This window comes from Diabrotica undecimpunctata, chromosome 8 (assembly GCF_040954645.1).
Source record: "Diabrotica undecimpunctata isolate CICGRU chromosome 8, icDiaUnde3, whole genome shotgun sequence".
NCBI classification, from domain to species: Eukaryota; Metazoa; Arthropoda; class Insecta; order Coleoptera; family Chrysomelidae; genus Diabrotica; species Diabrotica undecimpunctata.
Window position 1 is genome coordinate 135508457 of NC_092810.1, and position 26984 is coordinate 135535440.

Below are 26984 nucleotides of genomic sequence, written 5' to 3' on the forward strand. Positions count from 1 at the left end.
CACCTTCTACTATAAAGCGAAGAGAGGGTTTTTCCAGGCTCCCTTTGAGAACTAACACCTCAGTTTTCTAAGGCGCTAGCTGTAGATCGTTCTCTCTGATCCACCTACTAAGTGGCCGCATTAGCCATGTCCGTTTTCTGACTCGCTTTTGCAACCAGTTCGAGATCATCGGCATAAGCTACAAGAGTGCATCCCCTTGGCATCTGTAGCCTCAACACCCCGTCGTACAGGACATTCCAGAGGATGGGACCTAGTACTGAATCCTGCGTAACACCCTGCGACAAATTGATACTGGTATCTTTTTCTCTTATGCACCTGTCAATAAAGTATCACTAACGCCCAATTCTCTGAGCCTGGACATGATTTTTTCTCATGATGCCTTATTAAAGACATTCTTGACCCCATCTATACAACCTACACTAATTACTTTTTTGTCAAAGGCTTGATAAAATAATAATATTTTCCGTAGGTACTTTTATTTACAAGAAATCTCCGTTTGAGTTTAGTCAGTTTCAGTTTCTTTCCAATTTTAGTTTTTATAGTATTTTGCCATTTTCTTGTTGATGTTTTGTTGATATATAAAAATTTGATCCCACCGGATTTTATCTGGGTATAGTAATTAAACGTTTCTCAATATATTAACATTGTATTTTAGTGTTACAAGTAAGTATATCAATTAAATTTAACAAAAACTACCAGTAATACAACGCCTATTTATTTTATAGTGTTAAAATTCGAATTAAATTCTAACCCAAATGAAAACCAAACAATATTAATATATAAACTTTTCACTGATGTGGAAGACATATAGATATAAAATAATCCGGCAGTGACAGCTTTTGGGTTGGGATGAAGGTTATGATTAATGCTGAGCCTGAAACATAAAATTAAATGAGCCGACCACAGGAACCTGTCATTTGATAATTACTGTTATTAATGCAGCACAGACCGAGGCCTCATTGTTTTCCGAACTAAGAAAAGTTCAGCGGTTCAAACAAAATTAAATTTGGTTTTCCGTATTTTGTTCATTTTTAAAATTGGATTAAAAAGCAACGTTGTGTGCTTTTAATCTTCTGAGTAGAAGATTTTTAATGAGGTAAATTTACTAGAGGCATGCTTTGTCGGTGTCTCCATTCTAGTTATTTTGTTTTAAACTGCAGGTATATGTAATAGGTATATTAAGCTGTACATTTTTGGTATTACAAAATAATTCCGCAATTTTTGTTGATCTTGATATTAAAAAAAAATAGTACTTAATTTAAAATTTAAAACAATTAAAGCAAACGTTTTAAAGTTTATTTCTTGTTATACGTGGTATACAGCCAGCTACAGGAATTATTTTCCTTGTGGATTTTATTTCTAAGAAATATTTAACAGTCCTAATTGTAAAATATCGAAGTGTTATTAAAATATAAATAATATTGGTTAATAATATAGCGAGAGAAAACCATATGGGTCTAATTCCAACACATATGGGAAACTTTTTTATTTTTAATTTTCTGAATACTGAAAAGAAAAGAGTTTCCCATTTAGTGCAGACTTAATTGGACACATTGTATATATATATATATATATAAATATATATATATATATATTATATATATCACAAATATATATATATATATTATATATATATATATATCACAAATAGTTTCGATTAGATGTTCGGGATATGCATTATTTAGAAGGCAAATTTTCAAATCAAGGCTTAATAAATTTTACAATACAAATAACGATAAACCCAACTGTAGTAGACTCACCAGTAGACCCACTGAGCTCTCTTGAGCTCAGTGGGTCTACTTGCATCATCGCAAAGGCATTTTGATCTGGAGACAAAGGTATTAATTTCTGAACTAATTTGCAAAGGTGGATGATGCGAGTTCGCATGCAAGTAACGATTTGTATGGGCAAATTTTCGATAAACAGAGTGATGAAAACCTTGGGATTGGTTTTTTATGATGAAAATATAATCGAACTTAGTCCTTTTGGAGTATCTCTTCAAAATGCTCTTGTTATCTAACCAATTTCCCATAAGTATCTGCTTTTATTATATATCTGTCTTTGACTCATATTATTTTTTCCATTCTTTTTTATAAAGTGATCTTAAATTTATTATAGTTTTTTATTCTTATTCGAAATTCTTCTATCAATTTCATTTCTATTTATTATTGTCACGTCTACGTTTTAGCAATATTTGCCTGGCCTGGTTTATTTTATTAATCCGTCAGGAGGAAAACTTCTTCCTAAATAATCAATGATAGAAAAGCAACAATGAAAAAGAGTCGACAAAGATTTTTTTTTAATTACCATTTATATGGACTAGCATTAAAATTAAATAACATATACATACATTATAAAACATATTTGTAAAAAAATTGAAAAGTAGTGAAAAAGAGATTTTAAAACATATTAAGTGCAATGTTTCTAATATATAAAAAAAAATTAACAACAATATCAATGTTTTTAATGTCTAAATAAATAAAGTAGAAAATAATAAATTATAGCTCCGAGATTTAAATAAAATTTAGGCGAATGTCTTATTAGCAAAAAATGACTAAACTTAAACTGAAAACGGGCTGTCAGTTTAAAAACTAGCTCGTTGATGGCCTATCTTTTACTGCGTATCATCAGATACTACAACACAATAGTCAGTGGATTTTAAATGGACTCATCAGCACTTTTAGCTTTTTGTTAATCTGTCTTTTCAGAAACTTCGCCTTTTCAAATCTCTCGGGAGTAACAATTGACAAAAATAAAAGCTCGAAACAAAAACCCCCAGTGAGATTTATGTCGGCCCCAGGGCAGGACCGACTTCAGAATTTTCGTGCCTTGAATACGTTTAGACTTACATTTACATAACGAATATGGGTTTTGTTCTGTCTGTAAAATATGGCGACAAAGATACTTTACGCAGAATATAAAAGTTAACACTTCTATAAATATCACTATTATTTAGTTATAAAAGGATAATCCAAATTATTTTAGGAGTCAATTAAGTTTTAACTTTTTGTAGAAATTTATTAAATTTCTAGTAATTTTAATTATTTTAAACAATTCAGTGAATAGTGAAATTCATTTAGAATAATTTCTTGGAATTTAATATGTTATTATTGAATCATATTGAATTTTAGTCGTTACTTTAAGGAAATATTAAGTGAAATGATATCTTAGCTCTCAGCATTGCTTAGAACAACTACTGTAAGTTGCCTACATTTGGCGCAAACAAACATGTAAAACTTGAACATATTGAATATGTAAAAATTATATTTAATTCTAAACATATTTCGTTTATATTCATTTTTAATGTCAAAAATAAAAATATTTTACTGTCGAGTAAGAATCGCATTTTTTAAAACACTTCATATACAACTAATAAAAGTTGATATCTGATAGTATATGGTATATATCATTATACATAATTGTTTGTATGGGAAAATAATCCCGCTATTAGAAACTAAAAAAAAAATATATATCAAAAATCGTTATTTATCGATATGAAGTTGAGTTTATGTACCAAAAACATGAAGAAAACACAAAAAAATACGTTTTTATTTTTCATTTTAAGGATGTTCCGGAGAGAAAATGGTGAATCTAATTACACCATTCAAAAGAATGAAAAAAATACATAAAAAATAATTATTTAAAAGATTGCCAAAAATTATCTACATAACCTAAAAATTTTTTGAAAATTGATATATTTTTTCTGGACTTAATTTTGATCAAAAATTAAGCTCAGGAAAACTAAAAAAACTTAAAAAAATTATAATATTTTCAAGCAATCAAATATATATTTTTATTTTATTATTTAATTTTTTCAGATTTTTTAAAGCAAAAGATCGTTCAGGAATTGTTTTTTTTTTTTTTTTCGAAAAACACATTTTTTGCAATAGAGGATCCCTGTAGCTATCTAGGTTGCCAGAAATTTGGCTACAGAAGTTTTTTAATAGGTACTTCCAAATGCCCAATTCGAAATAAGCATCCAGCGAGTACAGAATTTACTATCTTATCCCGCAATAGCCCTTATTTACAACTTGCAAACTATAATAATAATTGCATTTCTTGAGGCAAGTATAACGAAAATGAAACTAATTATTTCCATTAGTTTAATTAAAGGAAAATACAGACGACCTTTCAGAATATTTAGCTATAATTAAGCTGTAAGACATTGCTCTTATATTTTCTCCCTCAATTAAATGGAAACATAATTCACGAGCAGCTCGTTGATCCTAATCGCTTTCAAATTGTAATAAGAAAAGACAGAAAACGTTATTAAGAAACAAGAAAGACAGATAATCCTTCTGATTGTATTAGGGAACTTACAGTATAGATATCTGCTTGCTGAATCAATGTCGAGTTATTGAAAGGTCATTCTTTGCAGCGAAACTCGTTTTAAATTTATTGCTTTAAACGGACTGGAATTCGTTTTAATAAATATGGGACAAATTTTGCAATGGATTTTATTTTAAGGTCGTGGCATATTATCGTGCACGTTGCGTTTCCAGCACATAGCGTTTCCGAAAAATATAATTTGAAATGGTTTTAAATATGAACAACGCACACTGTCCGGAACATTGCGTTTCAGACACTTAACGTTTCCGTTCAGTATATTCGAAAATAATATTTTACTGATGCCGATGGCTACGTAACGAGTCGTAACCGGTTTGTAAGGATAATGTTAATTAGATACCCGTCGTTTTCCCCTTGTTGTTTATTTAGGTCTTTGTTTGATTTTGATACAGAGTATTTAAAAAAATAATTTTCGAGGCTATTTTGTCATTTATGCATGTGTTTTTATTGCTTTGTGACAATTAATTACGGAAGTAATAAACAATTAGGAATTTAATAATAATTAATAGGTTTAACAATTATTTTAGAATGAATAGGATTCAGTTTAAATATGTTTTAAATTTAATTTCACCTTCAGTTAAAAAACAAAATACTACATTTAACGAAGCCATACATATCAAACCAAAAAGTATTTTCAAAAAGAAGAGGTATCTCTTCCGTACAAAAGTCCTAATTGTATATCACTTTTGTGATTAATTGTCACAAAGCAATAAAACCACATGCATAATAAATTTTTTTACCCTGTATCAAAATCAAACAAATTCCTAAATAAATAACAAGAGGAGAACGACGGACCTATTTTTCCTACCATTTTCTATATCTTTTAAATAAACTTCCGAATTTATTATTCGATAAATCGTATTTTAGGTACCTAATCGCACCTAATCGTACTTGAAAATATATGCAATATAATAGATTTATGGCCATTTATATTGCCGATTCATATTGCCTTTGTTAGCATCAATAAATCGAAATTTTGCAGAAACACATTCTAAGAAATATTCCAAAAGCCAATCTTATTGCTATGATTTATTATGGTAATAACGACTTAAAAGTGCCCTTTGACAAATGTATTTCTAAGTGTAACCACAGAAGATATTATAATATGATAACAGATTTATTCTGCAAACCTTTTCTTATCCTTTCTAAAGCTTGCAACTGAAAATTTGTATGTAATGTAATAATACTGTGGAAAAATAACATGAGTTTACATATAAAAAGACGTTTCCTTGTTGTGTTTCGTATTTTCTTTTTAAAACTTTCAAATGGGATTTCACACCACCCTTGCTTACTTTATACTCTTTTCTTTTTGCTAGATATAATATTTATTCAATGATTACTTATCTTTTTTTGGAACATATTTTTTGATAATATTTATAATTTTTCTGATGTAATTGTTTTTATGCTTAAACATTTGATTTGAACTTGTTCTATCTGGTATTTGTAAAGTTATGTTTTTCCTTAATTTTTTAAGTTTGTAAATAATTATTTTATTATTCTCTTTTGCCCTTTGCGAATTTGTTGACTCTTTCAATGTTTCATCTCTACATACCCTTCATAACGATAAAGTTATTATTTTTTGAGATATTTGAGGTTAAATATGAAGCGTGACGGCTATTTTGACTAATGTATTAATTTTGTCGGTGTTTTTGAGCTATAGGATTGCATTTACTAGGCAAACAAAAAAACTTAGGGCTTTTATTGACATTTCTTGAAAATAATAGATGCATTCAACATTTAAAAACAAATTGTGATTCCGAAAAGAACCACTTTGTTATAATCTAAATAACAGAACAATTTTAATAGCACGAAAAAGGTAAAAACACATTCTAACTAAACCTTTTATAACAAATATTGAACAACACTAAGCTTATCAATTCTTCCGTTAAACGATCTTCCAACTTTAAAAAATATGTTTGGCTGATCGGCAATAAAATTAGTGGAATTTACTATGTGTTACCATAGTGTTTGACGATTATTTAATTCTTATGAATATACCAGTAATTTCGTATGCACCACAAATAAAAATCTAATGGATTATATTCAGGTGTTCTAGGCGGTCACGAAACTTCAATACCTCTCCAACGATGAGGAAACTGCTGATCTAGTTTCGGACTATTAAATACGAGTTCCCATTAAAATTTGCTGGTAATTCATAAGGAAGGACCTAATAAACTATCTCAAAATATACCGTAGCATACATTAATCTTAAATTCATGTTGGAAATGTGATTGACGAAATAGATATGGTGCTTTCTACAGTTAAATACTTCTCTAGGTGTAAATGTAGCCTGGTCAGTAAAAGATTTTTTTTTTTAATTACGATTTTGGTGATTTTATTTATCATCAACTGAGCAAAATTCAATCGTAAAGGATAATCTCTAGGTAATACACTTTGTACAGGTGTAAAGTGGTAATGTCGTAGATTTTCTTTTTTCAGTACTCAAAAAATTGAACAGCGCCTTACTCCAGTTATTGCTGATAAACGCCAAGTGCTTGATTCAGGATTGTTAGCAACTTGCACTAAAATATAAACTTACACTCCTGATCAACTGTTAAAATTTTAAGTCGTCCCACATTACTTTTAGGCTAAAATTATTATGAAAGCATTGATTAAAAACTACACGGTACAGTATGTATAGTAGTTTTTAATCAATGCTGAAAGTTTGGCGATTGGGTTGAAATATGTCTGGATACATTTCCTGATATCTTCGTGCAGCAGTAAGACAGAAATAATTTTCTTGTACACAAACACAGAGCATATCTCGCATTTCAAGATTAGTCAAATTGTTAAGCTGCGATATTTTTACTTAATCAGCTTTTTAAATTTTACAACAATCTGAATATTTATTGACAGTAACAAAAACTAACAACAGCGAAAGCATCCTACTAGATCAAAACGGTTACTTTAAACCAGAGCCAACTACAAAACCTGAATTTGTCGTAAGCATTTTAATGCCATAAAAGCATAAGCATTTACCTAATGGAGGTGGAGAAATGGTTTAAGTCGTATTAATCTGATTATGATATTGTAAATAAATGTGGAAAACAGTTTATCTGCTATAAAAAGTTTTTAAATTATTTACATATAAAAATCTGATTCGCTCCAATATCGATTATGGATGCCACGCTTACTCGTCTGCTTCAACAACAACACTAAAAGTTTTAGACACCATTCAAAATAACGCTCTTAGAATAATAAGCGGTGCATTTAGAACAACCCCTATCTTAAGTCTTCAGGCCGAATTGGGTGAACTACCATTAGATTTAAGAAGACAGGAATTAATGCTCTCATATGCATCGAAGCGGTACTCTTTACAATACCACCAAACCATTCGCTGCTCGAATATCCAGCACGCAAAAACCAACATTCCCCCCTACGAAAGACGCAGACGAATCATAAATGAATTAAACCTAAGTCCCCGAAATCTATCCTAGCAAGATGACAACTTCCCCTTCTTGGCTAATATCTTCTCCTTGCATAAATTTGGATCTATTAGTAGAAAATAAGAAAGAAGCAATCGTCATCTAATTAATTCTAAATATCAAACCTTAATTTCTCAATTTTCTTTCTCCAAACAGTTATTCACAGATGGATCTAGAACAAAACGTTGTGTAGCATCTGCCTTTATAACAAAGGACAAAATAAAGAAATATAAATTAGCGGAGACTAATACAATTTTAACAGGACAACCCTTTGCAATATGTAAAGCCATATGTCACGTTACAAAATGTCCTAAAACTAACTCCTTAATAATTATTGACTTACTAAGTTCTCTAGAAATTATCTCAAAAATTTATTCTTCCCAGCCTGTGGCCAAGCTCATTAGACCAGAATTGCACAATCTAAATCGCAGAAATATTACTTTTCTGTGGGTGCAATCTCATATTGGAATCACGGGAAACGATCTGGCGGATAAATAAACACGAGAAGCCTTAGAGCTTAGAGGACACAACTATCGAGTTCTACCCAAAAACTCCAGCGCCAGATCTCAAATCATATTTCCACAGCAAAATGGTTAACATTATAGAATAGCAGATGGCACAAAAAACAAAATTACTTGAGATAAAACCAATATTTCAACCATGGTCTGATAGTTCCACCAATCGTTTTTCTCAGGTTATCATCACAGGACTGCGGCTTGGCTATAGTCGCCTTACGCATGGACAAGGGATCCCCAAAGGTGAAAGCAGTATTTTAAAGAGTATGTGATCATCAAAAAAGTACCCACGTTTACAAGTCGCGACGGAAATATGGTGTGGAATAAACATCCTATTGTAAGTAAATTTGCCAAAACTCCCTCAAAAAATCTTGTGAAAGTTTTTCCGCAACCTCTAGTTAATGCAGAAAGGGTTAAAGACTAGCTAAGTGTATTTTTTAAATTTTTTACCAAAGAAATGATAGAAAGTGTAACATCGTACACAAATATTTTTATTACAATTCAGGGAGGGTATACAAGGGACAGAGATGCCAAATTAACAACGCCAGAGGAAATATTTCGCTTCTTGAAATTCTCGTCCTTGCTTGTGTAAAAAATTTAACCCATACTAATTTAAGAGAGATGTAGACAACTGATGACACAGGAATCCAAACGTTTCCGGCATGTATGGAATATGTTTTCTGTTTCTCCTTAGAGCACTTAGGTTCGAGGACAAAATAAGTCGTGAAGAACGTAAGCAGACAGATAAATTAGCGGCAGTGCGTGAAATTACAGACAAATTCACTGACAACTGTCGGAAAAATTTCTGCCCAGGTGAACGTATTACAATTAACGAAATGTTAGTTTCAAGCCCACAAATATGGGATAAAAATATTTGCATTGTGTGATTCAAAGATGTTTTATGTTACAAATTTAGAAAATTACTGTGGTAAGCAGCCTGAAGGAAGATATGTTCCACTAAACACTGCAACAGATATTGTACTTGGATTGCTCAAGCCCTACAAAAATTTTAAAAGAAACTTGACCACAGATAACTGGTACACCAGTTATCCTTTATATTAAGAGCTTCTTTATAAAAAAATTACTTTGGTTGGTACTTGGAAAAAAAAGAGAAATCCCATCGAAAGTACAATCAACCAAACTAGACCTATACACTCCTCAATTTTTGCATTTGAGAAAGAAACCACCCTTGTATCCTACAGTGGAAAAAGGAATAAGGCTGTCACATTACTTTCTACGCAGTACGCTGATGATTCTGTAGATGAGAAGTTAGGCAATCCAGACATAGGACTATTCTACAATGAAACTAAAGGGGGAATCGATGTAGTCGACCAAGTGTGCAGCAATTACACTGTCCAATGACGAACTAGACGGTGGCCATTGGTCGTATTTTATCAGCTTATACATATTGCAGGAATAAATTCCAATATTTTATTTAACATCACTAATTGCGATAAGGCCCTAAGTCACAGACATTTTAAAAAAAAATTAGAGCACCAAAGCACCACACACATTTGCTTAGAATGCCAGCATCATGAAACTCAAACAGACAGTCTTTAAAATAAATTTCCTTTTTGTATCTTCATCCTTTTTGTATGTTCATCTAAGAATTTGTTTTTTATATTCTCGTAAAAAATATTCTAGCGACTACTTAAGGGTTAATGAAACACCCTGTTTATGCACCCACACTTGATTATACAATAAAATACTACCACCATAGTATTAGTAAGCCCTATTATATGTAAGTTATATATGTATATTATAAGTATTATATGGAAGTCATTGTTCACAGTTTAAAAACATGTCAGCCAATCTTACGATATTTTACGCTATATACATTAATGTTTTCATAAATTTTCATCTGTTGAGTCGCCACGACTAGTTAAAACAACAGAGTGTACAGTGTATTAATAGTGGCATCCCAAGCGCTTTCATCGGCCGGCTTCGTGAAGAAAATTAAATTTGGCATAATAAGAGCCGTAGCGAAATTGTAATTGGAACCTCTAAGGGTTGCTAAATTATTAACCTAACCCGACGACAAACCACTAACAACTAATATTAACTCTTTAATTAATACTGTTAATTTCTTTATACCAAAGACGTTGACGGGATGTACGAGGTTATTACGTCTTATGAAAGCTTATAAAGTAATTTCATTGAAAATTTGTATCGTTTTTTGCGGTTATATTGGGGTTGATGCTCTAAGAAGAGTTTCTGCTAAAACGAAATTAGAGGTCGACGTACAGTCTCAACGTTTTTAATTAAATTCCTTAAGAATGTGTTAATAGACTAATATTACACTTTCGAATAGCTTAAGTCGAGACCAACTAAAAGGAAATAACAGACCAACAAAATATTAATTAAAAGAAAAGATTGTAGGAGCTCACAGCTAAATCTTTTTGATGACAGTTTTTTACGTACTTTATAAGTTTTCTTGGAATTGGTATTTTCTTTTAGTACTATTTTGTTACGACATGGATGTTGGCAATTACAGTAAGAAGGTGGGTGTAGTTTGAAATATTGTCGTTTAACGGATTAAATTCCATGATCGATGAACACTGTCCACGAATTAAAAAAAAATACTTTATTGCCGTGTGAGGTCGCTAGTCCCCAATCACACAATAGCAGGATGATAACTGATAACCATAGAAGGGCGTTTGTAAAGCAATGAGGTAGGTAAGGAAAAACCACTTCATTATATTTTTCCCAAGAATATAAAAATCGCAATTAAGATTAAAATAAATGCACCTCGTTCATGGGTCATAATAATCTCTAGAAAGAACCATTTTAAACCGATTGTTTAAAATGACTCCCTTAAAACGGACTTTCTGCTCGAGACATTCGCTAACGTATGATACTGTTGTATATACTTCCGCTACATTAGCCCAACTGAATTTTCATGTTTACTATTGCCAAAAGAAAGACGGCTGGTAATTTTTTAAGGATTTATATAACTTAACATATTATTAAATATAAGTTATTTTATATCTTTCTCAATTACTAAAAGGAAGAGCACGAAATATGAAAACTTGTGTTTTCATATTTTGTGCTGTTTCATAAAAAGAAAAAAGTTTTTCCACATGATACCCACAAATCGCATACCTTAGAATGGTGCTCTTTAAGACTTGGGTAATTTACGTAGACTTGAGGAGTGACTATCAATTTGTCACTACACAACTTTCTTGATAATTTGCAAAATGAGTGCTAGATAGCACTTGATGCTGGATAGATTTGGTGCTTTCATGAAAGCACCAAAAAACTCGTTGCGTCGTTTCACTATTACCAAAGTTTAAGCTAACACTGCGTGGTAGTATTGCTTGTCAAATTTAACGTGATACTTGGCCGATTTGAAATTAGGCTCCACCCACGATGCGCATTCGACCACAACACAATTCGTCCTTATTATTTCTTGGCCCTTCGAAGTGCGAGGTACTCGTATAGTCTGCGACAAAGTTTTTTTTATTTTACTTATGTTTAAAGTTACTGTGTGTTGAAGAAATATCGTATTACAATAGATTTGACTTTTTAAATAATTATTGTTAAGCATTTTAAATTATAAACATGGATTTTCATTCAAAATTAGCAGGCAAAGTCTTGTCTGGACAAACGAGGGAGGTAATAGCAAATGTAATTATTTTTATGCAGAGAGAAGCGATGCAAAATCCGCATGTTAAAGATTTTAAAAAAGTTCAAGAGCGTGCTTCCTTAGCAACGGGAGTAAGTATAGCTATTATAAAAAAGATCTCTTGTGAAATGAAAATATAGAAGAAGGTGCTTCTACATCATTTTCGATGCCTAACAATAGAATGAGATCTGCCCCAAAATCCAACTTGGGCGATTTTGACAAAGATTTACTTCGGCGTATAATAATAAATTATTATGTCACGGAAAAACGAGTTCCTATATTGCGACATATAACAAACAAAATTAATGAAGACAATATTTATACAGGATCGCATGAAACTTTGAGAAAAGTTATGAAAGATATGGGATTTTATATGAGAGATATATTTAATACGATATATTTCTACAAAATCTCCTTACAAAAATAAAATATTCGGGAAAGTTAATAATGTTATACAGTTTAGTACCTAAATACCGGATGTTGACAGCCATCCCAACGGGGCTAATATTATTCTATTGTAAAGAAATAAACAACAGATTAAAATATTTATGACTTACTAAAATGCCGAAGTTCCGAAGAATAAGAGTATATAACTATAATATAAAATATTACGACAACTCTAGTATAAAAATTAAGTTATAAATGGTTCGTCGGTATGTTCCAGGTATAAGATTAATTACAGTTCTTTTATTCTTATAAAGTTAACTGTAACGCAAATGTAAAGCTTTCATCTCTGCCAATATTCCTCTTATAAAATTACAGAACGAGACATTTATAGCAGTGTTCGAAAAAGCTGCCGCTTCAACATGACTGAATGGTCAATATTAATGAGTCAAATAAAATATAATTATTAGAATAATTTTTTTACCAAGTAACAAAAACAAAATATTTTGTATTTTGAGAAAAATTTCCGAAGGAAAAATTGAAACGTCAAAATAACATACAATATAGACATATCATAGAAGTTCCATTAATAAATAAGGTCACTCTCTGTAAACTTGTAGTATGGAGTGTACCAACGAGGCGAAGAGACCGAGCGTATTATGTATCTCTTTTCCTCCGAATGCGTTCTCACTTAATTTTCTACGCAAGTGGACAAATTTGTCAAGTATCACCTTAAATTTGACAAGCTGTATCTTCTTAAGCATTTCAAGTTTGCTTACTGAGCAGGCCCTTGAATATTTTAGCGACTTGTGCGGATAGAATTAAAAATATATATACATAGCGCGCTTCTATATAAATGTAGAACAATTAAATGAAAAGAAGTAAATATATTAACTTAAAGTTATTTTGCATTATGTAATTTATAAAACCCCAAATAAACTTAATATTAAATTAACTAAAATAAATAAATACAGATCACCGAACAATTACATAACGACAGGTCTTACGAAGACTGTAGCACAGTATAAAGAGGTTCCATATAAAGAGGAAACTGTAGTAACTTATTTTTTATGTAATTGAGATAATTATAAAAATATATCTACATCGTTACCAAATTTCACTAATCTGTAACATGGGTGTTTTTATAGCGTTAAGTGATACTTTTAATAATGATCTTACAAGAGTAAAATAGATTTAAGACAGAAATGGTCATAAGTGACTTTTGAATTGAGTTGTTATAGTTTTTGATCTACATATTTTTAAAGTAATGAATAAATTGTTTCTTAACTTTATTTAGATATAAATATTCATGTATAAAATACTACATTTATTTCAATTCAATTTTCCTCCTGCCAGTGGTATTGGATCTCAACTAAATTAACTAAAATTTAATTTTATGTCACAACTTTTAAAACTATCATCGAATTAGTATTATAATATTATAGAATTTTAAAAAATTATGTTGGAACATTTCCATAACATCATAAACTTTTCCTGTAGTTTTAGCCACTTAGCCATTTAGCCAACAGATTGCCTTTTCTTTGCATTTTCGGTAACAACATGCATACTGTCACCCTTGTTTTGTGTGTAAACTTTTTGCAGAAATCTGTGAACAATATCCATGTGAAAATTGTGCAGCAGCAAAAACAAACATCGAAAACACAAAACAAGTCCTATTTTGTCCCCACAGTTGTCTGAGTAGAAGATTATCGTTTTAACACTATGTTTTGCCTTGAGATCTAAAAATTTCCAGAGGCAACTGGCAATTTCATTTGTACGTCTTTTAGCCACCTGCTCATTCCAGACATAGCAGTAACCCTGATTATTTTCAACATCATAAACTGGAAAGTTTTATGTAGAGTATTTGCTTTTGTAGCAAAAATTACTTATGTTAGACAAAGTGATAGCTATAACCTTTTGAAGGTTAAAGCAAGCCATACACAAGCTCTTATCATTTATTAACTTCTGTGTTTTTCATATTATGGGACTTTTTTTTTTATTTATATTTTTCGAGCAATTTTGCTTTTTCAGCATCTTCAGCCATACTAAAAACAGAACAAACGGTACACTGGTCCGTTTTTGGTTTAAAGAAATATTGAACTGTTCATTAAAAGCATCTCTATACTGGCGTGACGTGGCAACTTTAGTGATGTTATTTTGTTTACAATACTCTTTGTACAATCGGTGCATTTTCTGTATATTCAGCTCTTCTTCAAGGTATTCAAGGTATCTTCGTCGTATTCTTAATATCTTATTAGAAAGGATACAGGAAACTGGATTGTGTGATTTTTTACGTTGTCTATAAAATGTGATGATAGTTTATGTGATCTGTTAGTGTGTTTTCCATGTTTATGTTTTCCTAATCATCCACCATCTTTCATTTTCTTAATGCTGTAGTGATCCAAGTTTCTGAAACATTAAGGGTTTTCAAGAACATAGTTTTGCAAACATGTTGTTCTTCATTGCAAATGTAGAAGTAATATTCTCGAGAGTAATTTCTTCGAGACCGTTGTTCTGCACTAATAGTTACTTGTTTTTTGGTAAACTGTCCCACATGACAAGCAATAAAATCCCACTTTCCCGTATGATCTTCTAACTTCTAAAATTCATTAAACAAAAGGTATCTTCTCTAGCTATTTTGGTAGCACATATCAGTCTACCTGTATTTGCGCATAGTCTTCCTTTAATTTTAATACCTTTTCGATTTTCATGTTTAAATCCCAGATTTAGACCAGTTTTAGATTTTCATCCACCCACTCACTAACCTTTCTGTTCCTACTAACTCTCTTTATATTGTCCCTGTTTCTTCTTTTTTAATTTGAGGTTGCCTTAGTTACATTGTTATTAGGTTCAATTATTACTCCAGGGTTGTTTTTCTCTTCTGTCGAAACGTAATTTGGGTCAGTATCAGAGTCTGCACGAAATGGTTCCTCATCGTTTTTCTTCTCAATTATTTCATTTTCATTCCCATTGGGTTTATTATCTTCTAAGCTTACTGGAATTAAATACAAAAGAGGTAAATACATAATATTTTTTCATACAGAATTTTAACCAACCTGTAGAACATTCAGGATAAATATCAGTCTTGTGGTCACTATGTTCCTTATTCGTCTTTTTGTATTTGCTTTATTCTATAATACAGCAATACATTTACCTTAAAAAAATAAGTAGGTTTTAACTTTATTGTTATTATTTTAAATAAAGTTGAATTTGTTCCAGTGTTTTAATACGCTTTGTCAGCTAATTTACACATTATGACAGTTATAAAAAAACTAAACTTTTCAACATAACCTAACAACGAAGGCTATTGTAACTCAAGACATAAATTGGAGATACTATAAAACGCGTACACGTAATATTAATTGCATGACTATATTTACTGAGATTCGATTCTTTCCTGGGGAAGAGATTATTAGATATGTTTTATTGTTTTGCGCTCGTAACTCAAAAAGTGGAAAATTTTAGTTACTGCTGTCTTCGTTGGATCAGTCGATAAGTGATAAAAATTCGAACGTTACTTGATGGAAGTTCATTTTATCTAACAAGAAGATACTGAAAACTTTTGTTTTCAACACATATACAAAATGTATTGCAATTTATTATTAGTACAGCCGTTTTCCTCAAAGTGCATTTCTTGAGTTTACTTTTATTTGAGAAAAGCACTGAGAGTTATGGGTTTATCGAAAACTAAAGCAATATTTGGGCGTTTGACAACATTATCAAAAATACTGATAATGTCATTTCAGTTCTTTTTATTTCCAAGTAACGAAACAAAATAATTTGTCGAAGTCGAAACGTCACTACTATAATGTATTTTCTATTAAACTTACGGTCTATTCCCATTAAAATATAGTATACAATATTATAAGTTATATTTTTACTGACTGACTCCGTATATTGTTAATTTTCATGATTTTTAATTATCATAGTAAAACCATATTGTAAAAAATATATGCGGCAAACTCCACTCGTGCATGAGATACTTTAAAAGTTTCGTTTATCAACTGTAGTGCAGACAGATGGCCCACCATTATTTAAAACTATGGAAACATTCGCTACTATTCATTAACTACCATATACGTTTTTAAAATTATGAGTTACTCGGAGGGCACATTTTTGATGTGAATGCGGTCGACGCATAGCGAATAATTACTGTCGCTGAACCATGTGGTCTCCGCAAATATAACTATGTCGTGTTTATATGCCAAGAAAATTAAAAATGAATTTTTTTAGGTTTTTAAATTTTTAGAGTCAAATATGGTCGAAAATGTTTTATTATTTTAGTATATATTTTTAGAATTAATTAAAATATGGTATAAGGTCATATTTTTAAAGAACTAAACTCTAGAATCGGAAATATCCTTCCAAAATTCCACAAGTATGGGGATTGGAAACAAACGACAAATGATAATGGAGGTAAATTGGAACACTTCGCTTCCGAATATTGTTCTGAAGCTATTTTCTTGTGGCATTTTAAAGTAATTACTATTTAAATGGGAATAAGCCACAATTAAAGGTTAAAGTACGTTTATTGACGTTTTAATTTTCACTTCGAAAATCGTTCTCAAAATACAAACATTAATAAATTAAACAAAATTCGTTTTTTTGTTACTTAGTGAAAAATTCTTCTAATAATTTAATTTTATCTGACTCATCTATATTGACAATTCAGACATACATTATACATTTTAAAGTAGACGACTTTAAAATAATATTGCCAATATTGTTAACTTGCGTTCCTGGGACGACTTTACTTATAAGATAGTTCATTCGATTAAATGAAATCAACTTTAACTTGAGAATATCCGTCAGAAAAGATCATAGCATGTAATTCGTCTTTAAAAAGACAAACACATGCCATGATGACAGTAAAATTCTCTTGTTAGTGATTCTATAGTAAATTATGAGGGAAAAAACCAGGAAAAAAACCTCATATTACTATCCCGACATGTGTTTGTCTTTTTAAAGACGAATTACATGCTATGATCTTTTTTGACGGATATTCTCAAGTTAAAGTTGATTTCATGTAATCGAATGAACTATCTTATAAGTAAAGTCGTCCCAGGAACGCAACTCAACAATATTGGCAATATTATTTTAAAGACGTCTACTTTAAAATGTATAATGTATGTCTGAATTGTCAATATAGATGAGTCAGATAAAATTAAATTATTAGAAGAATTTTTCACTAAATAACAAAAAAACCAAATTTGTTTAATTTACTAATGTTTGTATTTTGAGAACGATTTCCGAAGTGGAAATTAAAACGTCAATAAACGTAGTTTAACCTTTAATTGTGGTTTATTCCCATTTAAATAGTAATTACTTCGCTTCCGAGAACAAATTGAAAAACATGAACATGTTCTTCAGATCTGAAGGCATTTAAAGTAACGACAGTGTATTGACTACAACAAGGAAGAGCTCTTTGCCAGGGATGCTAATTTTTTTATTATTAACCCTAGAACACTAACTTTAATTTTCCCTCCCGTAGACACTGACCATTCGTAATTTTTACGATTTTTTTTCAATTCCAAAAAAGGAAAACAAAAAATTAAGATGAAATTTTAATTAATTTTTTAAATGAACAAAGGAACATTTATATGCCTTAAATATGCAAAAAAAATTCAAAATTTATTTATCTACGTCACGTAGATAAATAGTGTGACGTCATTCTCCTTTTTTTGAGCGACAGATGTAGCATGTAGTACGTTTGTTAGAAGGTTGATTAAGGTCAGCAACTTCCAAAGGAACATGAATTAAATCGCTAATCAGAAGCTTCACCGAGCGGTGCAAAGTCGTCATCGCAAAGCGCTTTTCAAGCCATAACCTTGTGAGTTGTTGATATAGATTTAATATAAAACCTTTCTAGTGATTGGTTCCTGATTATTTCTTGATAAGTTTTAATTATATATAATCCAAGAGTTTATACACGCTATGTTGATCATACCATAGAATATACAAAGCTGCTATTTTCAAGTTTTTCGGGAGCAACTTCGGTGGCCACACATTTGGTCGAAAGTGTCTACACCACCCTTTTTTTGGTTATCCATTATCATAAATCATTAATGGTTTAAAGGGAGAATAGAAAAAAAAATTTTATACTTTTAAGATGGTGTTTTAGTTATAGAGAGTAGTTTATATCACACACCTGATTAAAACTGATTTAAAACTGATTTAGTTTTTATTTTTATTAGTACGCATACTAATTAATGCCTAAGGAAGATATTCACACACAACAAATGAAGTAACTTAGAGAATTTCTCATAATTTATGGTAATCATATTTTACAGCATTTAGAATGGTATTTTCAGCTCATTATTCATATATGTAAATGTAACATTGTACAAACGGTTTAGGGTAAAGGGATAACTTTATTACAAGCAGCCTATAAAGCACACATAATATTACTTGATAATAATTATTCTAGAAACAACTATAGAACACTGTAATAATGAATTAATTAATATCAGAAAAAGCCACTTTTTAATTAAAAAAACTTGCGTTGTGCATTATTGATACAAATTTAGTTTTATTTAGATGTTTCTAGTAAAATACAACGAATCTTTCTGTAAACTTCATTTCTGAAATACAAAAAAAATTATAAAATTATAAAAATTATAAAATATTCTGTTTATATAGAATTAAAGCCACAATTGATTAGAATGACAATGCTAGCCAGAAGACCCCTCTTCGCTCGTATATTTTGAACGGTTATAATTATAATAGTAAAATTTGGAGGCAGGAAATAAACGGAATAGTGGTAGATGACGTTACAGCGCCACTGTGACCGATAATTTTAAATATGACTTTATGACAAGTGATATCTAGTTTGAAAGGTGAATATACCTATTCAATCATACTAATTTCGTTTGGTTTTAAGTACAACGTTCACGTTGTCAGAAAAATTATCTAATTGTTTTTACATTGATAAATTTTTGCAAAAGTCTTTATACTTTACCTTGAATGTCTTTTTAGTGAGAATTACCCTGATCGCCCTATATCGAGAACTTATTTGAGGGAGCTTCTTCGGAAGTTTAAAGAAATAGGTAGTGTTCAAGATGCCAAACGATCTGATCGACCAACAATTAGTGATAGCAAAAAAATTTTCGTAATTTCAGAAATTTTATGCGCTCTACTTCTTCTATACTCAAAGTTGCGTCGTTTTGTGAAATCAGTCAAAGAACAGTACGCCCAGTGTTGGCTAAAAACAAATTTTATTTATACAAATTAAAACTTGTGCAAAAACTTTCAGATGATGACCCTAACCGAAGACTAGAATTCTATGAAAATATGTCCAATGAAATTAACCAACAGCAGGATTATATAAAAACAATTTGTTTTAGTGGCGAAAGTATTTTTTCCCTCAATATAAATATTAACGCATACAATGTAAGGTATAGGAGTGACACAAATCGTCATGTTTTTCATGAAAAACACACTCAATTTCCAAAAAAAAAATATTAATGTTTGGGCAGGTATTTTGGGAAACCACATAGTTGGGCCTGTTTTTTCAATGTTAACTTAACCGGTGAACTATATCTGGAGATGTTACAAAACGCAATTGAGCCAGTAATTCTTGAAATTTTGGAAAATAATCCAGATGAATTCGGCAACTTAGAAATAACGTTTCAACAAGATGGTGTTCCTGCGCACTATTATGGTGCAGTAAGACGTTACCTAGATGAGAAATATCGTGGTAGATGGATTGGGCGATGGTTCAATAGATTGACCCGGACCTCACACCATTAGATTTTTTTTTTCTGTGGAAGTATTGGAAAACTAAGGTTTATGATACAGCACTCAACAGTATTGTCATTTTAAAATAATAAATTGTTGAAGCATGTAGGGAAATTTCTCCCACATTTTTGACCAACTACGACAAGAGTTTAAGAGTTAAAACTGGTTCTTAAATCTTTATAACCCCTTTCGCTCCATCCTATCCACGTATGGATATTTTTTTGGCACTGTCTTGTACACTACTATATCCACATATCTATAGTCAGTTAATATGAAAAGTGAAATGTCGAGTGATACTGGTACATCACTATAATATTTCGGTAAAGGCATAAGTAGGCGTATATCTATAGGTGGGTACGGTGGTAAACGGTTTTTTACACATTGCAATGGTTCGGGAAGCAATTTAAAGCCATGTCCAAGGTTAATGTTCTATCCTTGTAATGTATCGACGATATGATTTTCATGTTTTTCTACTCTTTTTGGGCATTGGCTATTCAGTCTTGATTTAAATGTAGACGAGTGAGTATGCATTCGAGAGTAATAAATATTCGCGTAAACTGGAATCCGATTTCGGTACCGATAGTAATACGATAGTAATAATTATACGTTCACAGACGAGGACGATGTTATTCTCGGTATTGAAATGGACGGAGATTGTAGAGCAGTAGTGGATCCCTTAAATGATCAAACTTCCAGACTTGTAAATGATTGTCAGTCTAAATATTATTTTCACTCAGCCATTATTTTCTAAGAAGTTATGGATCCTGTAACCGATTTTGAAGATTTCTTAAGTCCACCTATTGGAAACAAACTTTATAAATGGACCAATGATATCGGTCCATGATAGGGCGGAGAAGCATTTTGAAAGCAATTCTTATAATATTAAGGTTTTTGGTCTACAATACAAGACAGTCGAAACAGATGAAATGTATACATTTCTAGCCCTCTATTTTCTAACCAGATTGGTTAAATGTCCACAGTTTTCAGATTATTGGAGTTCAGATATTTTAGTTTTTATGGACCAAATAAGAGAAAATTGTCAAAATCTAGTCGATCCAGGACCAATCGTTGCGGTAGATGAACAATTGATGCTATATAGAGGTCGTCTGCTTTTTCGTCAGTATATTAAAATGAAAAGGAGTCGTTTCGATACAAAAATTTTCGCGCTGTGTCCAAGCTCTCCCGAACTTCGCGTTTATACATGGAACTTTTGTATGCATATTGGCAAAGAGATTTACGACATTTCTCATATACCTACCCGGAACAGGCTTAGTTCGTCTGAAAAAATAATCGTGCATCATGTTCAAAACCTTCTAAATAATAACAATGAAATTTTTGTAGACAACTGTTGGTCTTTGTGAATTCGTATTATCCACACACACATATCTAACAGGAACTATTAGGGTTAATAAAAATGTACCTAAATAGTTAACAGAGCTTCACTTAGATATGCACCAGTCCTGTTTTACTCACAAAGACGTGCTTTGTTTATTATGTTTCAAAGATAAAAGAGTTGATTATTTATTGACCAGCAAACATCTGGCGGGTTTTTGTAACAAACAGCGATATTTAGTTGAAGAAAGTGTAACCGCCTACAATAAGCCAAGATACGTAGAATTGTATAACCAAAACATGGGTTCAATTGAAACAGTGAATCAATACACGGAACCATAAAGCCCTCTACAAAAATCTTATACGTGGTCCACCAAGGTTGGTTTACAGTTAATTCATCAAATCCTGTTGAATTCGAGGTTTTATACAGCAGCACACATAATAAACCAATTTCCATGTATAAATATACAAAAGCTTGCTATAGAGACGTTCTTATGCAATCAGTCTTTAACTTCTAAAACTTTGCATGTTATGGTTAATTATCCAAAAGAAGGTGGAAAAAGAGGACAGAAAGGTTTGCACTATTTGTAAAAGGCAAGGTGTGCAAAAATTTACATGTAAAAGTTGCATGAATTGTCCCGATCAGCACGGACTGTATTTAGCGTCATCATCACAATTTAGAATTACGGTGGGTGATCGAATTATTATAATCACTGCAAAAAACTTTGTATTTTGGTATTTAATAAAGAATAAAACTGCATATTATAAGGATCTAATGATCTGAGTATGATATAAAAATAGATCAGAAAAACGTTATTTTATAAAATTTTTAAATATTTTTGTAAAAAAGCAGGTGAGTTTGGCCGATTATATGTTAGTTCATTATAACTATATTTAAAATGTGTATTATAAAGTAAGAACTACTGCTATAGTCTGCTTATTTTAAACAGTACGGGCTGGTCCATTTATCCTTCTATTTGCAGGATAGATGGACCAATGACGAGGAGAAGAGTTGGACCAGTATGTTTGGTTTTAGGATTACGCCCAATAAATATATTCGCAAACAAAATACACCTAAGAGAGGTAACTGGACATCTAGGGAGCTAAGTGATGCCGTAGATGCTGTAAATAATGGTAATATAGGTATTAATGAAGCTGCCAAAGCATTTGGAATACCCAAAACAACTTTTAAACGTCGAATAAAAACAAACAATATGGATAAGATGAACCGATTGGGTCCAGATTGTTCTTTGGGAACTGCTGTTGAAACAGCTAAAATCGTTAGCCATTTAAAAAAAACTACAAACAGCGGGCTTTGCACCAACCAGAACTGAAGTAAGAATCATGGCCTTTAATTTAGCTCAGCATTTAGGAATCCCAAATAAATTTAATGTAGAAGAAGGTAAAATTTTAAATTCATAAATCTGATACAAGAGTTACTTACTGTCTACTTTTAGGTAAAGCTGGTAAAAAATGGTTAAAACTCTTTTTGAAACGAAGACCTAAAGTTTTAATTAGAAAAACTGAGAACACCTCCATTGCACGAGCCTTAGGAATGTCCAAAGAAACTGTCGATAACTACTTTTCTGATCTCGAGAGAATTATGACTATTATGACAAATATAATTTTTATGATAAATCTGAACACATATTTAATTCTGACGAAACAGGATTACAACTGATTACTAGAGCCGGTCAAGTTCTAGCAGAAAAAGGTTCAAAATATGTTCCCAGCGTAATCCCTGGAAAAAAAGGTGAAACTATCAGTGTAATAGCTTCCTGTAGTGCAGAAGGGATTTTCTTGCCCGCATATAGCATTTTTAAGAGGAAAAATAAAAAAGACGAGTGGCATTATGGTATGCCACCGGGTTTCAAGATTAGGATGTCGGAAAAATCAGCATACGTTAATAGTGACATTTTTTTAGAATGGTTACAAACACACTTTTTGTTGAGAAAGCCAACCTAGATCTACTGGAATTTGCAGACCAAAATGAAATAATTTTATTTCGTTTGCCATCCCACACAACACATTACCTACAGCCTCTGAATCGTGCTTTTTTTAAGTCACTTAAAAGCAACTTTTATGCTGAATGCCATTTTATGGTACAGAATAACACAAACAGGGTTCTAAAACGCCTTCAGTTTGGTAAACTCTTAGGTCGAGCATGGAGAAACTCAGCAACTGTCCAAAATGTGGCTTCTGCATTTAATTCCACGGGAATTTATCCGTTTAATCGATTAATGATGATGATCCCAGAATAGGCATTTTTGACACATCCCATCAGAAACAGAAACAATGAATTTTCCAGTTAGATCAGAATCTCCTTAACCAGGTCAATCTGGAATCAGTGGTAAAATATCCTTGCGCGGTAGCCCAAACAAGTCACCAATTACTGATGAAGATATAACTCTTGGAAAGGCTTTTGATGAGGTAACGCCCGTGCCTGTATAGGCAGCAGCAGTAAAGAGAGTTCGTAAAAAAATAACTGGAGAGATTACTGCTCAACACTTTATTAAAATGAAGAAGGATGCCTTGATTAAAAAAAGCTCAAAACCTATAAAAAAACAAAAACGTAAGAGAAAGCCAAGCGAATCGTCACCATCTGAAGATGTTACTCTAAACGACACTAGTGGTGATAAAAACATGAGTGATATTGAAAATAAGTGTGTTGGGTGCAACTAGGACTATCACGAAACATGTAAAAAAGATGACTGGTTACAATGTATTTTTTATAAGCGCTGGTTACATGAAACTTGTACTGGCTTCGCTAATCTCTGTAACAACTGGGGAAAATCTCTTGCTATTAAAAAGAAAAAGGTTTAGCTTGGTCTATCTCTCCTACTCCTAGTGGCCCATCCAACCTGCACAGTTGAGAAGAGATAGACCAATAACGTGCCAGTGCTATATATTTTTTTTAGGTTTAAGAATTATAATTTCTAGTTTTTACTTATACCAAAACAAATACCACTGTTAAGTTATGTTATACAATTTTTTTCTATTCTGATGTTTATTTAATAAAGAAACAGGCTTCAGTTTTCTAAAAGTTGGTCCATCTCTCCTCCCTTTACCCTAAAACGATATTAACCTTTAAAAAACAAAATAAAAACAGACAAACTCAATTCTAACCTTCAAGCGCAAATTCACCACAATGTGTATGTTGTGACATAATTTGTCACAAATGACAGTTTTAGAGCTGTCAATGTCAAAAAAGTAAGGTTATTGGTGACAAAACATATAGGCATAACTTAATTGTGTAGATGATTTTACTATAAAACTTTCGAACAAATGTAAAAAAATTTTGTGACTGATCATAGTAATTTGATCACCTACTATAATCTACTTTCTTTTTTTTTTTGGTGCTTTTAAAATTTTGGTGGGAGGACTTTTGACTAGCAGTGTATAATTATAACATAATTATAATAGCAGTATATAATTGACATGTAATAATTAAATTGACATTTCCATTTCTACTTCGAAAATCGTTTTCAAAAAAGGTTATTTCAAAATGTTTTTTTATTGTATATTTCTAAATATATTCTGTATTCTGTATTTACCGTAGTGGTGAATAATGTATTGCTTTAAATTTGAGTAATTCACAAGGTTAGGTCTTTTCTAGTGTAACTCTATGACAAACACGTAGTTAGGTCATCGCGTATTCCAGACTGCGTGGGTTTGCGTTGGCTGGATACACACCATTGTTTACGTTAATTTAATAAAATGGCTCCGTGGCATTTACTCTTCTTCATCTTTTTTTAATATGTCAGGTATTTTTAAATTTTACATTTGCTTAATCAATCGATACAACTACAGTTCTGAAGTTATTTTCATGAGAAATTTCTTTTTTTAATGTTATTTAAAATACATCTTTTTCCCACTTCGGAAGTCGAAAATAATAATGTATTAAGAACCTCACCTAACAGTTAAAAAGCGGAATAGAATAAATAAAAAATGAATCATTAAACCAATATCTAAAGCATCAGACATATGACCAAACCACCCGACAACTGGTTGTGGAAAGGTACAAAAAGAATAAATAGACAAACTCAACAAGTTCCGTCTATTAGAAAGAAAAATGGAACATGGGGACGTGACGGAAAACCAAAAGCAAATTTGTTCGCTGCATACTTAGAGAATGTAGTCCAAAATCACGAAACAGAAAATAATAAAGCCAAAAACCATATGTGAATCATACTGATCAAGGAATAATAAAGCCAGCTACCCCTATAGAAGTAACCAAAGTAATCAACAACAATGTCAATCCCAAAAAGGCTCCGGGATTTGACTTATTAACAGGAGACATACTACAACAATTGCCTAGGAAGGTCATCATAAAACTCGAAGACCTTATACATGCAGTATTCAGGTTATACTACGTACTAGTACCGTGGAAAACAATCTGAACAAATGGTTCTCAAACCAGAGAAGCCAGTAAATAAAGTAGAATCGTTCACACCAATATCGTTCCTACTAATTATCTCCAAATTATTTGAAAATATATTGCTAATAAGAATATACTGTATCCTCGACCACAAATAAATTATTCTTTCCCATCAATTTGAATTCCGTAATAAACACTGAACAATAGACCAAATACATCACATAACAAATATTATAGATATCTAAAGAAGAGAATAAAATATGCTCATCTATTTTACTAGACATAACAAAATTGGTTTGTTACTAAAACTCAACAGATATCTTTCCTTCGAATATCTCCAGCTAATACGTCATATTTCGAAAACAGAACTTTAAGAGTTAAACAGGAAAGCGAATATTCAGAACTACGACCAATAAAAGCAGGAACCGTACAGGGCAGTGTTCTAGGACTTCAGACAATACTGCAATACTAACAGTTGGTGAAACATTTCAAAGAAACAACTAGACACCTCCAAAATGCAGTAAACAAAATAAACACTTTTAAAAATTAAGAAAGGGAACCATATCGATTTCACTTACAAAAAAAAAATAATCACCTAGTTAGACTAAACAATAAAATCGTTTGCACAGTTCGACAGCAGTTTGATTGCCGTACAGATTTTTAATGATAGGAATGTCTTTGTCACCTATTCCTATATTGTTTAGCATCTGCATTAATTTTACGTGCTCTACTTTATCGAATTCAACTACTTACGTTGCATAATATCTATACCATTAACAAAATAATTTGATTGACTTTGACCAATACTTTGATGGAAGCCATTATGAAAAAAAAATTTTAGTAAAACTCATCAACCTTTATGGGTTAATAGTTTCTAACAATTTAAAAGTTTATAAGTTGCTATATCAACACATAAGCAGTTTAAAAACAAGATTTTGAAACAGTAATTTATAAAGAACAATGTATACCAAACTTATAGATAACTGGAAAAAAAGTATATAAATAAAAAATAAAAAAAAAATAAATAAGATAAATAAAACAATACAAAAAAAGCATTTTATAAAAAAAATTAAACAATAATAATATGAACAATATATAAAAAATAACTATATAAATACGCAAGACACAAAAAGCATCACTTTTGTGTTTTTAATAGGTAGCCTGTTTATAAATATTTAAACTTTTTACATTACAGCTGAACTGGTTTTTCTAAGTCTATTCTCCTAGTATGTAGTCGCTTA

At 31.2% G+C, this 26984-nt stretch overlaps 1 protein-coding gene across 5 annotated transcripts in view; it reads right to left on the reverse strand.

Moving 5' to 3' along the window:
* LOC140448063 (ras-related protein Rap-2b) overlaps positions 1-26984 on the reverse strand; it is a 431656-nt gene that overhangs the window by 203426 nt on the left and 201246 nt on the right. The gene's annotated exons all lie outside the window — the stretch shown is intronic.